Genomic DNA, 15,198 nt, shown 5'->3' with positions numbered 1-15,198 from the left:
GGTCCATTTTACAGAGAGCTGATTGGTCAATTTTACAGAGTGCTGATTAGTCCGTTTTACAGAGTGCTGATTGGTCCGTTTTGACAGAGTGCTGATTGGTGCGTTTACAAACCTTTAGCTAGACACAGAGCACTGATTGGTGCATTTATAATCCTTTAACTAGACAGAAAAGTTCTCCAAGTCCCCACCCGACCCAGAAGCCCAGCCAGTTTCACCTCTCATTATGGTTTGAATATCCTTTCCAAAACTTATGTTGAAACTTGTCCTCAAAGTGGAGTATTGAGGTGAGCCCTTTAAGAAATGATTGGATCATGAGGCCTCTGCCCCGGATTAATCCATTCACAGATTAATGGATTAACATGTTATCGTACAATGCCCAGTGCCACCTGAGGATACCACAGAGAGTCCTCACCTGCAATAAGGCTGCCCTGACCCCTGACAACCATCATTCTACTTTCTGTCGCTATGCATTTGACTACTCTGGGTACTTTATATAAGTGGAATCACACAGTCTTTGTCTTTTTGTGACTGGCTTACTTCACTTAATATAACTTCCCTAAAGTTAATCTATGTTGTAGCATATGTCGGAATTTCCCTCCATTTTAAGGCTGGATAATCAATATGCCATTGCATGGATAGACTACATTTTGTTTTATCCATTTGTCCATCTGATACGGGAGTTAAGGGGAAATCACTTAGGCAGATAGTAAGGGTATAGAAGTCCTCGGTAAGGCTTTTCTTTTTAATGAAAAGCAGCCCAAATCATTTTCTAACAAAGAGCAGCCTTTAAAGTTGAGCTGCAGACATAGACAAGCAAGCTGGGGGCTTGCACGGGTGAAAGGCAGCAGGAATTAGGGACTAGACATGCTCAAGATGGCGGTTCCACCATCCCTTCTCTGCCAGCCACATGTATAGTAAGGAGCAAACAAGATGATAATTTATTTGCATAATAAGATTAGGGTGGGGCGACCAGCCTTCCTCAAGCTGTGACGTGCAATATGACGCACGGTATGATGCCACACCTGATTGAACCAGTCTGTGAGCCCTAGGTAAATAAGATACCGCCTCCTCAAGCTGGACTATAAAATCCCCTGCATTTGCCACCAGCTGTCTTTTCCGCTGGGAGATCCCTTTCTCTCTAGAGAGAGCTGTTTCTCTTTCTCTTCTATTAAACCTCTGTTCCTAAACTCCTCCCATGTGTCTGTGTCCCACATTTTCCTGGCGCGAGACGAGGAACCCCAGGGTATATGCCCCAGACATCGTAGCCGCGTCACATCAATGGACATTTGGGTTGCTTCCACCTGGCAATTGTGAATAGTGCTGCTTCGAACACTGGTGTACCCTCTCTTCTTTTGAAGGGAGTTTAGTGGCCCCCAGGTGTCACTTAAGCAAGTCCCTGACAAGCCCCAAAGCTGCTCGTCAGAGTAGCCCTTCCAGCTGCACAGGCTGATCTCATCTCATGACATTTCCAGGGTTGTTTTAGTGCCTCCCTGTCGACCACCTGGGTAGCCCACCCCTGAGTCTGGCTTTGGGGCCAAAGTTTCTGCTCTTTCTGACAAGAACCTTTCAATTCATGCACACACACCCCTTCCCTGGGACATGAGCCCGCGTTATTATAGAATGGCCAACAGAGCTCTTCTATGTCAGCTGCCACCAGCCCAGAATGAAACTCGCCTTGTGCAAGTCTCCTTGGGCCCCCGTGGGGATTCTCTCTCAGAGCCTCAATGCTCTTCTGTGGTTGAGGCCTTAATAATCACAGTCACTCTTTCACATTCTTATATTTTTTGCTAATTTTATGGGGGGAGAAAATACACTGCCATCATATGGGAAAAGGAAATGTGGCTTCTCCATTTCTCTTGTCTGTTCTTCCTCATAGACCCCCACCTTGTAGGGAAAGCAAAGGGTGGGGGAGTTTAAAGATCTCAGTCTCTTCTAGTTTAAAGAGAGGCCTGCAAACAACTGAAATGCAGCTCCTTCTCAAGGCCGAGTTAAGCCCTCTCATTTGTGTAAACCAGTCCTTCCAGGTAAAGGCACCCTTTTCCCATTTGCCCTCCCCATCTCTACCCCACAGTGGTGTGGGCTGGGTGGAGACCCCAGGGCAGGGGGGCAGAAGGGCCCTAGATCTGTGCTGCATCCTCTGGCACTGTAGGTCTTTGTTGGCTTGTGAGTTGTCATGGACATGTCTAGTGGGCTCCGCTGCTGAAGTCTGGATCCCGTTGTGAAGTCCCATTGTCCTGTGGCCTTATCACACTCCCATTCCTCTTACTCTTACTTTCAGTCTCCACCAGGAGTGGGGGCCTCCTATGTCCTCTGCACACCACAGGCAGCCGTGGGGAGCCAGGAGCTCTGCTGCAAGCTCAGCCAGCCAACTCTTCACCTCCACCTCCCAAAGCTTCCTGTACTCAAAGACACGAAGCTTCTTGGCTCAACTTGAGAGGTAGAAAGAAGATTCTCTGTATGTCAAAGAAACTCTATCCTAGAGTCTATCAGGCCTGACTCTTAAAAGGTTAAAAGAAAGAAACTTTGTCTAGCTGTAGATTTTAAAAAACCCAACTGTGAGACTCAAAGACGATCGATGACTATTTTGCTTTTGGTGGTACCTGCTGTCTTTCCTGAGACTGATGGTTTGACAGTAGGAATGGAAGCCCACATGGGAATGTAATTTCATGCCAAATTGAAAATGTATTGACTTCATTTTTATAAAAGATAATCTTCATTACCCACAGTCAATCTTAAAGAGAACAAGAGGGGTTTCTGCTCTCTTCCCTTTGGGGGACCCAATTCTGGTTCTGCAGATTTTCTCACTCACTCCCAGCAAACCTCACCTGACCACAGAGTGGACCCAGGCCCATTCATGGAAAAAGGAGGAGAGGGAGCTCAAGTTAAATGGAAATGTGTTATAGTCTCACTACCAAATAATGGGTGGACTCTTGCTTAACTTTTTAGTTTCTTTTTAAGAAATTAAAATGTAAATTGATGTTTCCGTCTTCAGAAACCAAAACTTGCCAGTATCCCACAAATGGCCGATTCCAAATATGGGAAACTTACTAACTCCCTCTTTCGACTCTCTGCTACGTGAACAATGTTTACATCTTTGACTCTGCATCCTGTGTCACAGATGAAGCGTGAGCCATGTCATGTGCTCCTGCTATTGACCTTTTTATTTTTATTTATTTATTTATTTTTGAGACAAGGTCTTGCTCTGTTGCCCAGGCTGGAGTGCAGTCCTGCAATCACAGCTCACTGCTACCTCTACCTCCTGGGCTCAAGTGATCCTCTCACCTCAACCCTTGAGTAGCTGGGACTACAGCCACTCAAAAAAAAAAGAAAAAAGAAAAGAAATAGCCCTGCTAATTTTTGTATTCTTCTTATTAATTGTTTTTGGTAGAGATGGGGTTTCACCATGTTGCCCAGGCTGGTCTCGAACTCCCGGGCTTGAGCAATCCACCCGCCTCAGCCTCCCAAAGTGCTGAGATGTGAGCCACCATGCGCAGCCTGACCTTTTTAAAACCTGGGAGGCACAGCAAGAACTCTGGAAACCAGAGTCCTTGAGTGAATGAATTCCTTCTAGAATACCTGAAACTATCCCCAGAGTCTTTTTTTTTTTTTTCTAAGATGGAGTCTCATTCTGTCACCCAGCTTGAAGTGCAGTGGCGCAATTTTGGCTCACTGCAACCTCCGCCTCCTGGGTTCAAGCAATTCTGCTGCCTCAGCCTCCCAAGTAGCTGGAACTACAGGCACACGCCACCACGCCCGGCTGCTTTTTTGTATTTTAGTAGAGACAGGGTTTCACCGTGTTGCCCAGGCTGGTTGCGAACTCCTGACCCCAGGTGACCTGCCTGCCTCGGCCTCCCAAAGTGCTGGGATTACAGGTGTGAGCCACCGGGCCCGGCCAAAGTCTTATTTATACCTGCTTTCCCTCAAGTGCCAATGTAGGTTCATGAATTGTAACAAATGTACCCTCAGGTTGGAGATGTTGACCGTGGGGGAGGTTGTGCATGGTGGGGAAGTGGGGAAGGGTATATGGGAAGTGTCTGTTTCTTCCACTCAATTTCGCTGTGAACCTAAAACTGCTCTAAAAAATAAATTCTAATTTTTAAAATGGGGAAAAAAATCCAAGATCTATCACATGTAAAATTGATAAAAGTATATTTCATTACCATAAATTTGTAACTGAAAATGTATAATATTTACTTAATTTTTAGTCAATGAATAGGAATCATAAGGTGATACAAAGAAACATGGAATGAGGAGTTATATTTGACAATTAGAGAGTCAGCATCCAAATTATATCTATGTTTTATGTTGTATTCATTTGTATTTTGTTCCTTGAGAAAATTTTGTTTGCAAAGGTAAATAATTACAAATAAAAACTGACTCATAATATTTTGCCTTGAAATCTCAGGGTATTCTTTAATTTAAATTGAAGAAAAGGTGACAGAAAATCTTTGCTTCAAAGTTGAATCACTAAGAACGTCTAATACATGCTTACATTCCTAAATGCAAACATAAACATTTTATAAGGAGGACACAAATTTATACCATGATGTATAATTTTACACCATAGTGTGCTGTTACATGGCTGGCTATCCTGTCCTGTGGATAGCATGAGGATCTCAGGGAGGAAGATGAGTTGAGACTTGCCCATTTGAGCAAAGCTAGTGTGCATTTAACACCTTTGTCTAAGGTCTTGCAGGTGAGTACAGATCAAGGCATTATTGACCCGGCAGCAAGGAGAGCCAAAAGCCATCCCATGCTCTGCCCCCAAGTCATGAACCCAACACAGAGCTGCATCTGCCCAGAAGAAGGAGTTTCGTTTCCTAATTCACATGCAGGTGACTTATAAAGACAATAAGGCACTACATAGTCAGCAGTGAGAGGAATAGTGGTGTATTCATGCATTTCAGTTGTATATGCATGAATATGCACAGGCATGAATATCTTAAAAGAGCAGTTAAGAGTTTCAATTTTTCTAACTAATTACTTATTTGGAAGATCAACCATGTGCACAATAAAGATGAGAAACATTTTATTCAATAGTCTGCGCAGAGATAAATTAATCATGGCTACATACGTTAATGTGGTGGCATTCTTTAAAGTGTCAAAATTCAGTATATATAATACACCTAAGAGTATTGTATTGCATCATTTTAGTAGAAAGAAAATGAATAAATATTTTAAAGGCATTTAAATGAAAACTAAATTGTAGTCTCAAAAACTATGAGAATAAAAATTAGGTCACATATCCATTAAATTGAAATTAAATGGCTTAAAAATTTTGTTCATTGTTGTTGTTTTTACTAGAGACAGGGTCTGTCTCACAGGCTGGAGTACAGGGTGCAGGATTGTGATTATGGCTCACTGTAATCTCGACCTCCTGGGCTCAAACAATCCTCCCATCTCAGCCTCCCAAGTATCTGGGTCTACAGGCACATGCCGCCATGCCTGGCTAAGTTTTTAAAAATTTTTGTAGAGACAAGTCTCAGTCTGTTGCCCAAGCTGGTCTCAAACTCATGAGCTGAAGCAATCCTCCTGCCTCAGCCTCCCAAAGTGTTCAGGTTACATGGGTGAGTGAACCCCCACTCCAAGCAAAATTATTTCAAAATTCTTACCCACTTCCCTAGATGTAGTTTGAAGGTCAAAGATCGCTGGGCTGTTGGTTAAGATATCCTTGCTGGTACTGCTGCCATTGCAACCACAGAAGTGTGCAAGGGGTATTATGGAATCATAAAAAAGAGATGCCTAAACCTGATTTAGGAGAAGATGCTGAAAAAAACACTAGGAAAGATTGTATTAACCCTGCCACTTACTTTCTGTATTCTGATGTTTTTATATCTGAGGCCTTGCTGACACTGGAGGGACTGCCCCTCCAGGAGTGTTTAATTCCTAGAGATATTAAATGACTTGCCACAGAGTGTGCCTTTCATATGAAAACCAACCAATCCAGAGCCCACACCCCACAACCTCCTTTCTTATTGGGCTCTCATACGTAGGGCCACTATTCTCCTATCCTAATTGCCTCATGGCCAGGTGCGAGACAACTACAGATGACCTCTGTGCCCCAGAGCCTGTTGAAATTATTCAAACTAGACCATCCTAGAGTTGCTTCCCTGTCTCACCCATTCCTTCCCACAAAACCACCACAAAAGCTCTCTCCCTGGGTCTCCTGACCAACCCTGGTGCTTCCCATGTGGCCCTTTGTGATGTGGTATGCTCCCTCCTCTTAGGAACTGTGAGTAATAAATGATCTTTTCAAGGATAATTATCTCCTGATCTGCTGGCCTCATTACACTTGAATAATAATAAAATCCACATGTTAAAACAAAGACTTCCTGAAGGAGGTAATGTATGAGATAAGGTCTGAAGAATGTGGAAGTATCATCTTTGTATAATGAGGCAGCAAATGGTGTTTTAGGTACAGAGAGCGGTGTGTGCTGGAGATAAAAGAAGGCAAAAGCCACCCAGGAATTCCAGCAGCTGACTGTGGCTGGATCACAGAACATGAGGAAGATGTGGGTTAAGGTGGAGTTGAAGAGGTTGGCAGGCACCAGATCTGGAAGGTCTTTATGTACCATGTTTAATAAACTGCAGAAACCATCGGCTACTGAGTTGTGCCTGACCACTATGTTTTCTCATCTTCCTTCTTCTGCAGACAGCCTGCTAATGTCTGTGGGAAATTTCTCCCACACTTTATGCTGTCTGGTTGGGGACATTTGATTGGTCCACCTGACCAAATTTGACCAATCAGAATCTTCCCTGGGACTGATATAGAAATGGTGGGAAAGATGCTGTCTTTCCTCAGAAGCCAGTGGCTTTGGTGGATGTGATTACAGAGTTGGCAGTGGCAGTCTTCCCTGACACTTGAAAAGATGCTGACTAAAGAAGAAAGCAGTCCAATGGAGACAAGTAGACATGAGACACAGACAGTGAGAAAAAAAAAAAAAAATTCCACTGATTTTATCTCCCGATTTCTTGATCCTGAAATTCTATTTTTTCTGCTCTTCTTTGAATACTATGAACTACCACAGAATCTTTTTCTATGTGAACATGAAAATTCCTTTTTTAAAGTTTTGCTTTGTATTTTTTTCCCTTTTGTTCAATCCGGTTTGCTTTGGATTGCTGCCACTTGCAACTAATGGGTCTTAAAAAAATCCTTCACTAAGGAAATTTAGAGATCTTGAGTAATTTTAAGTAGAAGAAGGATGTAAGGGGATATATATTTTAGAATGATCATTTTGGAGTTAATGTGGAGAATGAATTGGTGTGGAGAGAGAAGGGAAGGAGACATCTGGCCGGAGGTGGGAAGACAAATTGGAAAGTTTTTGTAGTAATTTTGGCAGAGTATGGTGAAGGCCCGAAACAGAAGGGAAAACCGGGCAGTTGGAAAAGATGAGATAGATACAGAGGCGGGATGATTAATGAGATTTTGGTAAAAACTGAAATTGTTAGGCTTCTAATACACTTATTTTAGGATTTAACATTATCATGTTTAGAAAATTGTCTCTAGTGGTGATGATACTATAATCTTTTCAGTGATTAAAGACTAAAATCTTAATCTGGCCTGGTTTGTAAATAATCAAATGGAGTTTAAGAGCAATAAGCAGGGCACAGTGGCTCACACCTGTAATCTCAGCATTTTGGGAGGCTGAAGCGGGAGGATCACTTGAGGTCAGGAGTTCGAAACCAGCCTGGCCAATGTGGTGAAATCCTGTCTCTACTAAAAATACAAAAGTTAGCCAGGTCTGGTGGTGTGCACCTGTAATCCCAGCTACTCAGAGGGGCTGAGGCAAGGGAATTGCCTGAACTCAGGAGGAGGAGGTTGCAGTGAGCCGAAATTGCACCACTGCACTTCAGCCTGGGTGACAGAGCAAGACTTCATCTCAAAAAAAAAACCAAAAAACAAAAAAAACAGGAACAATAAAAAGCAATTCAAGGGTTTGGAAGGGTAGGTGAATGGGAGTGATAGCATTCCTCTCACATTTTAAGAATATCCTTTGACTGCTGTGTGGAGAATGGCTAGAATGAAGGTGAAAGTACAAATGAGGAAACTAGTCATTCTTCAACATTTATGGAACACCTACTATGTGCCAGGTACCATACTAGACCCTAGAGACAGAATAGTTAATAAGAAGGATACAGGTTTTGGCTCCATGGAGCTTCCATTTTAGTGGGGCAGATAATAAGCAGACAAATAATCTATCTATCTATCTATCTATCTATCTATCTATCTATCTATCTATCTGTCTGTCTGTCTGTCTGTCTGTCTGTCTGTCTGTCTGTCTATCTACCTACCTACCTACCTATCATCTCTATCATCTATCTATCCAACCATCTACCAATATCTATCCATCTCTTTCATCTATCCATTTATATCTATCTATCTAACATGTCATCTATCTGCCTACTTACCTATCTCTATCATCTATTTATCTATCTCTACCATCTACCCATCTATGCATCTATTCATCTACCTATTTCTATCATCTGTGTATCCATCCATCTACCCATCTATCATCTATCTAGCTATTCATCTATCTATCTGTTCATCTCTCTGTCCATCAATCTATCTATCTTAGGAGTTGATAAATGTTAGGAAAAAAGGTAAAGCAGGGTATGGGGCATAGCAGGTGGAGGTTTATAGGAGCAGGTTGCTATTTTATTAGGGCTGTGTCAGGGAAGTTTCTCTTATTTGAGCAAAGACCTGGAGGAAATAAAAGTGTGAGCAGCAGTAATATCTGCAGAAGAGCATTCCAAACAAAGTGAACAGCAAACTGAACATGGGAGCGTGCCTGATGTGTTTGAAGAAAGGCACAGGGATCAATAGGGATGGAGCAAGAGGGGAAGTGGTAGGAGGCAGGGAAGAGAGGTAGTGGGGACCTGATCACGTAAGTCCTCAAAGGCCTTCGTTAGGATTGATCCTTACCTCTGTGACCAGTGAGAATCCATTGTATGGTTTTGAATAGAGAAGAGGCCTGCCTTGGCTTAGATTTGAAAAGAATCCCTCAGACTGCTTTGTGGAGTATAGACTCACAGGAGGATGAGCAAGGGTAAAGGCAAGGAGACAGTTCAGAGGCTATTTGCATTCATGTAGATTAGGTTTCACAGCCTCTGCACCATTGACATTTGGGGCCAGATAATTCCTTGTTGTGGAGGCTGCCCTGTGTGTCGTATGATGTTTGGCAGCACTCCTGCCCTCTAACCACTAGATGCCAGTAGTGACCCTTCCCCCAGTGGTGCCACCAAAGATGCCTCCAGATATTGCCAAAACTCATAGGGAGAAGAGTGGACAAAACCTTCCCCAGGTGAGAACCACTGATCTAGATGACCAATGATACTGGCATGGACCAAGGCAGTAGATGGGCAGGTGGGGAGAAGTGGTGAGATTCTGTATGTGCTTTGAAGGCAAAACACACAGAATTTTATGCGTGGATTCTGTGAACAAGATAAGGATTGGCAAGATTTTAAGATTTTTGGCCTGAAGCACTGGAACAATAAAGCTACTCTTTACCAGGATGGGAAAGACTATAGGAGGAGCAAGTCTGAGAGGAAATCAGGAGTCTGGTTTGGGATGTGTTGAATCGGAGATGCCTGTTAAATCCACATGGAGATGACAAGTAGGCAGTTGGATATACAAGACAAGAGTTCAGGAATGAGGTCCAGACTAGAGACAGAAATGTGATGGTCATTAAAATAGGGGTGTTACTTAAAGTCCTGAGGCTGGGAGAGCTTGTCGGTGCAGGGAGTAGAGATAGGGAAGGTGTGCTAGCCAGCATTTTAAGGTGGCCCTCTGATATCTGACCTATGTTATGTCCTTTGAAAGTAGACAGGACCTAGACTTGCTTCTAACTAGCAGAATACGGTGAGATAAGGGGTTGTCCCTACTACAAGTACACCATGTTACATAAGTCTGTTTTTTTGCTGACTGGAGTCAGAGGCTCTCCTGCTGACTTTGAAGAAGTAAAGGGCTTCTTGTCAACCACTGTGGAGAGGTCTTGTGGCAGGGAACTGCAGGAGGCCTCTAGAAGCAGAAGAAAGACTCCAACAGATAGCCAAAAAGAGGCTAGGGCCCTCAGACATATGGGTGCAAGAAAATGAATTCTGCCAAAAACCTAAATGAGTTTGGAAACAGATTCTTCCCCAGTCAAACCTGCAGATGAGAACATAGCCCAGTCAATGCCTTCATCTTTGCCTTGAGGGAGACTCTGAGTTAAGCAAAAACAGGTCTGAGTTCAGGAGCACATTGGTGCTAAAAATTTGAGGTCAGGATAAGCCAGCAAACACTGGCAGAAAACAAAGGAGTCACTAGCCAATCAGAAGCAACCACACCTGGCTAATTTTTGTATTTTTTAGTAGAGACGGGGTGTCACCATGTTGGCCAGGCTGGTCATGAACCCCCAACCTCAGGTGATCCACCCACCTCAGCCTTCCAAAGTGCTGGGATTACAGGCATGCACTGCCGTGTCCAGTCCTCTTGTTCTGTTTTGTAGGACGGTGGCTGCCCTGATCCATGAATCCCAAATAAAAGGAAATTAGATCTATCACTAATGATATCCGATGCATTGTTAGGCATATCAGTTTTACTAAAGAGTGTGTATGGAAGGAGAGGATCTGGAAAGGGACTCTCTTAAGATGATCTGTGCACACGATTGTATACAGAGTTTTCAGGTATCCCCAGGGGAATGGTAACCAAGTTGGGCAACCAGGTTATAAAGAAGTATTTTACAAGCTATACTGTGAATGATGGCAGTGCAGGAAACTCAGAAGTTGCTGACAGGAGTGATCCATTAGAAAGAAGGCATTGAGGCCACGTGCAGTGGCTCATGCCTGTAATCCCAGCACTTTGGGAGGCCGAGAAGGGTGGATCACTTGAGGCCAGGAGTTCAAGACCAGCCTGGTCAACATGGTGAAACCCCATCTCTACTAAAAATACAAAAATTAGTTGGGCATGGTGGCATATGCCTGTAATTTCAGCTACTCGGGAAGCTGAGGCAGGAGAATTGCTTGAAAGGGGACCTGGGAGGTGAAGGTTGCATGAGCAGAGATTGCGCCACCGCACTCCAGCCTGGGCTACAGAGTGAGACTCCATCTCAAAAAAAAAAAAAAAAAAAAAAAAAAAAAAAAGGAAAAGGAAAAAAAAGAAAGGAGGCATTGAGTTACCTCCCAGAGTGGAATCCTGGAAAGGGCTGGAGAGAATGAGTCCCAAGCCCCCGTGGAGGGACCTGGCTGCATGACAGCGGGGACACTTGCTCCCCTATGACAGTCTCTCACGGCTCTTCCCACTAACTCGGCTTTATCTTTAGTGAACTTTTAGTTTTTATTAGTTTATTGTGCGTCTGTTCAATTACAATGGAAATTCCATGATGAGAGGGACTTTTCTGTGCTGTTCATTACTGAATTACCAATGCTCAGCGTATTGCCTACCATAGAGCAGGTGTTTAATAAATGTGTGTGGAATAAATGATAAAAAATGAAAATACCTGGACACAGATGTACTATGGATTTGATCTGATGCTAAGAACATGTGAGAATTCCTGTGCAATTTGCTTCTGTTTCCCCAACAAAAGGTGACATAAGGGCACCTAAGAGGAAGGGGGCATTGTGGGGAAGAAGTAGGGGAGAAAGTTGAGGCAAGTCTTGAAGGCACGAGCTAGTCATTTTCATTAGAGGGAAAGCAAGCCCGCTGGAGAGACAAGGGAGTTCACGGTCACTGCTAAGTATCCTGCCGGGGCTCAGAAACTGGTGCCCTGACATATGGCACTTTGACACAATGAACTGGAGAAGCAGCCTCAAGATCTCTACCACCCCATCCTCTTCTCTGGCTCCAGTTCTTTGTCTTTCCCAAAGCACAGGATGAGGTTCTTCTCTGAAGTTCCTTATTTACCTGGAAACCAGACTTCCAAAGAGGACACAATTGGCCTCCACTCATTCCCTGAAATCTCATTTTCTATCACACGAAAGAAGACTGAGGAGTGCAACCACACCGGGATGGACTTTTCCACAAGACACTGTCTGCCTCTAGGGCTCATCTGAATTCCAAAGAGAATCATTTTCAGGTTAATTTCTGTCTTCTGGGTCCATTCATTTCCCCTGTAAATTATTTCACTCCTACACCCCCATCTCCCCTCTTCCCAATGAAGAGCATACTTAAGCATCAACCAGCTGGCTGTCTTTGGGGTTTTCATGTTTTGTATGATTCCAGTGCACATGTGTGCACATAATAAATTTCTGATGCTTTTCTCTGTTAACCTGTCTTTTGTCATAGGAGTGTCAGCCTTGACCCTTTATGATGGGGAGGAAAGGGATCACCCCTTTTCTGCCTCTACACCCATTTGAGGTTTGTGGCTGAATATTTTAAAGTGCAACCAGTTGGCTCAGTTCTGTGATTGATTTCTGGGGTGTTTGGCTTATGCAGCTGGCATTTGGTGGAGCCATTTATCAAGAAACAAAATGAAGGAGGATAAGTGGGCCTTTCAGGAAAGATAATGAATCAATTTCAAACATGCTGAGTTTGAGGCATCAGTGGGACACCAAAGTGAAGTAGTATTATACATGGGTCTAGTGGAGGGGGGAAAGCAGCACATGGTGAAAATGTGATGGGAGAATTGTGAGTATGTGGATCAGGGCTGAAACTCTAAGGGCACAGCTGAGATGACTATGGGAGAGGGTAGCATGGAAGAGAAAGGTTAGCAGAACCCCGAGGAGCACTAATGTGGAAGAGTCACATACATTTATCATGCTTGAAGGTCGTGTCTCTCTAAGCAGATTCTGAGCTCTTCAGGGTCAAAGGCTGAGTCTTGAGCTTCATTCATTCTTAGCCGCTGTCATAGTGCTGGCCACACAGAAGACAATTCTAAAATTCACTGATTTTATTTCTCTGCACTTTCATTTATGAGGATCCTATCACAGTTTATGATTTGAAATGCTGCTAAGGGATACTTTTTTAAAATCATAACTTTCATACAAATATAAAAAGGATACTTGTAAAGATTTGAACTCAGTACTTAACAAGAGAACTAGTAAAATGTTACCACCGCTTCAAGAGACAATCTAAAGACCAAATATACAGCCAAGGATGTGCAAATGAAATTCCTTAAGATATGCAAAACTGACTTTTTCCAAAGGAAATTGAGGCAAAAATGGTCAACTGTACTTTCACAGGATAAAATTCATTTGCATGTTTATAGGCAAATGTTACTATTTTTCCATTGCTATCAGTTATCCACCACAACTTACAGAGTTGTAAAATAGCTTAAAGTCAAGAAAGGCACAGGATATACCATAGAGTCACATCTGGGATGGCATGCTAGGCTGACTCTTTTTCCTTTGAAGACAACTGTAACCCTCTTGGTTCATTTCAAAATCACAATTTCCCCTAGAATGCTAAAAAGAAAAAGATATTATCCCTACCATTTCTATGAGCGGGGTCTATTACAAAACATAGATGAAAGTATATTTGGTTATTCCTATAACATTTACTAGTTGATTAGGGAGACGAGGCCGAATTGGGGACCCCCCCCCAACATAATCTCTTCTAATTGGCATGGGAAATGTTCAGGAATCAAACCAAACCACCTCAAACTCACTCTGGAATGAGGCAGAGTTATAAACAAAATATAGGAGATGTTGAAATAGCCCAGTTGGGTTCATTGAGCTTTCCAAGTCAGAGTGCAGGTCCTGAAGGTGGTGACTGTCTCCCTTGTCCCCTCCTGCTCCACCCCTACCCCCATGTCTGCCCTCCTCTAGCAATGCAGGACCGTCCGACTGTATCCTCAGCCTTCAGGTCAAGCACATGATCCATTTAAAAATGGAAACCCTCCTATCCTTCAGTAGTGAACAAGGGCGACTCTGGTTGCTGTTGGGAAATTCAGCTGCTTTAGTCCAACAGTTCAGGAGAGGATCAGCATAAGAACTTGGTGATGATTACTAGAGAAAATGCTCCTATGATTTCCTGAGCATAATATTTCCCTTGCAATTTTTGAGCGTTCTATAGCAAACCTGCCAAAAATGTGGAGCCTATAAATAGGGGAGAGTGGGAAGAAAAAAATGGGACCTGTCACAATGCCACTGAAAATAGGGAACTAAAAATTTTCCAGAGATGCAAAGTCAAAGGGGGATTAATATTTACGTAGAAATGAAGTAGCAGGTGCATGCTTCAGAAAGAAATGCCAAGAAAGGATGAAATTAGGGGATATGAAAGAGAGACTTAAAAAGATGGAAAAATGTGTCAGCTAAAGTCTCATTTTGAAGAAAGTTACAGATCAACAAAGGGGGAAAAAAACTCAGGTACAAAGACTCCATATTATGTCTCGCACTGATTAGGTAGGTGCTTTATATGCACTTCTAAATTTACTCTTCCTGCAAATACTATGAAATAAGTATCACTACCAGAGATAACATTCAAATATTTAATAGCAGACAAATATTTAACAGCACAGACATTAGCCAAGCAGAAGCTGGCTAGAGGAGCCCTGCTAAGCCAGGCACTAACCCTCTAGTGATTCCTTGGCTGGATCATGAGGCCAAGGTAGGGGTCAGGGCAGCAGCAGATTCTGTACAAAGGCCGTTCACCAACCTTGGAGGTGTTGCAATATTTACCAAGTAGCACAGCTAAATAGTGTGTGCCAGTTGAACATCAGCTCTGAGTGGAAACCCAGGGCCATGTCCTCTGGGCAGTTGTAGGCTTTCTCTCTTGCCTTTGACCTGTGTAGAGTACGATGCCAGCATTGAAGTCTTTCTCGTTGCTCCTGGCTGTGGTGGTCTGCACTACTCTCTGTGTCTCCAAGCGGAATCCCGCTCCATGGGGTCCCGATGGCTCCCTTCTGAATCTTCGGAGGAGAGCAGGCAGCAGGGACCCTCAATCGCCTTTGCCACTTAATCCCTTTAGCATCCTCAAGATAAGTCCACCGGTCTGTACCAATTTAGGTTCATTTTATTTCTGAACAATGTCAGAAGGGAATTACAGTGAAGAAAGAAAGAGTTCGAGTTGCAGCTTACCTAGACTTCCTGCAGAGCCTCAAAAGAGAAGGCAGGGTTGCAGATATCTTTGTTTCATCTATCCAGCATCCTCTCCTGTGTCTTGGTACTGGGCTGTGAAGGCAGGCTGCCTGGGTTTGCAACTTGCCACTTATTAATGGTGTGACCTTGGGATAAAGGCCTACCTTTCAGAGCCAGTATAGATTGGTTATTAGAATTGTTGGT

The 15,198-nt window shown here is 43.3% G+C and overlaps 1 protein-coding gene across 3 annotated transcripts in view; it reads left to right on the top strand.

The window, feature by feature from the left end:
- LOC105499154 (component of oligomeric golgi complex 2) overlaps nucleotides 1–15,198 on the top strand; it is a 98,594-nt gene that overhangs the window by 29,467 nt on the left and 53,929 nt on the right. The gene's annotated exons all lie outside the window — the stretch shown is intronic.

Source organism: Macaca nemestrina, chromosome 1 (assembly GCF_043159975.1).
Source record: "Macaca nemestrina isolate mMacNem1 chromosome 1, mMacNem.hap1, whole genome shotgun sequence".
Taxonomy (NCBI): domain Eukaryota; kingdom Metazoa; phylum Chordata; class Mammalia; order Primates; family Cercopithecidae; genus Macaca; species Macaca nemestrina.
Note: the sequence above shows the minus strand (reverse complement) of the source record. Positions and strands in the feature narration are given on the sequence as shown.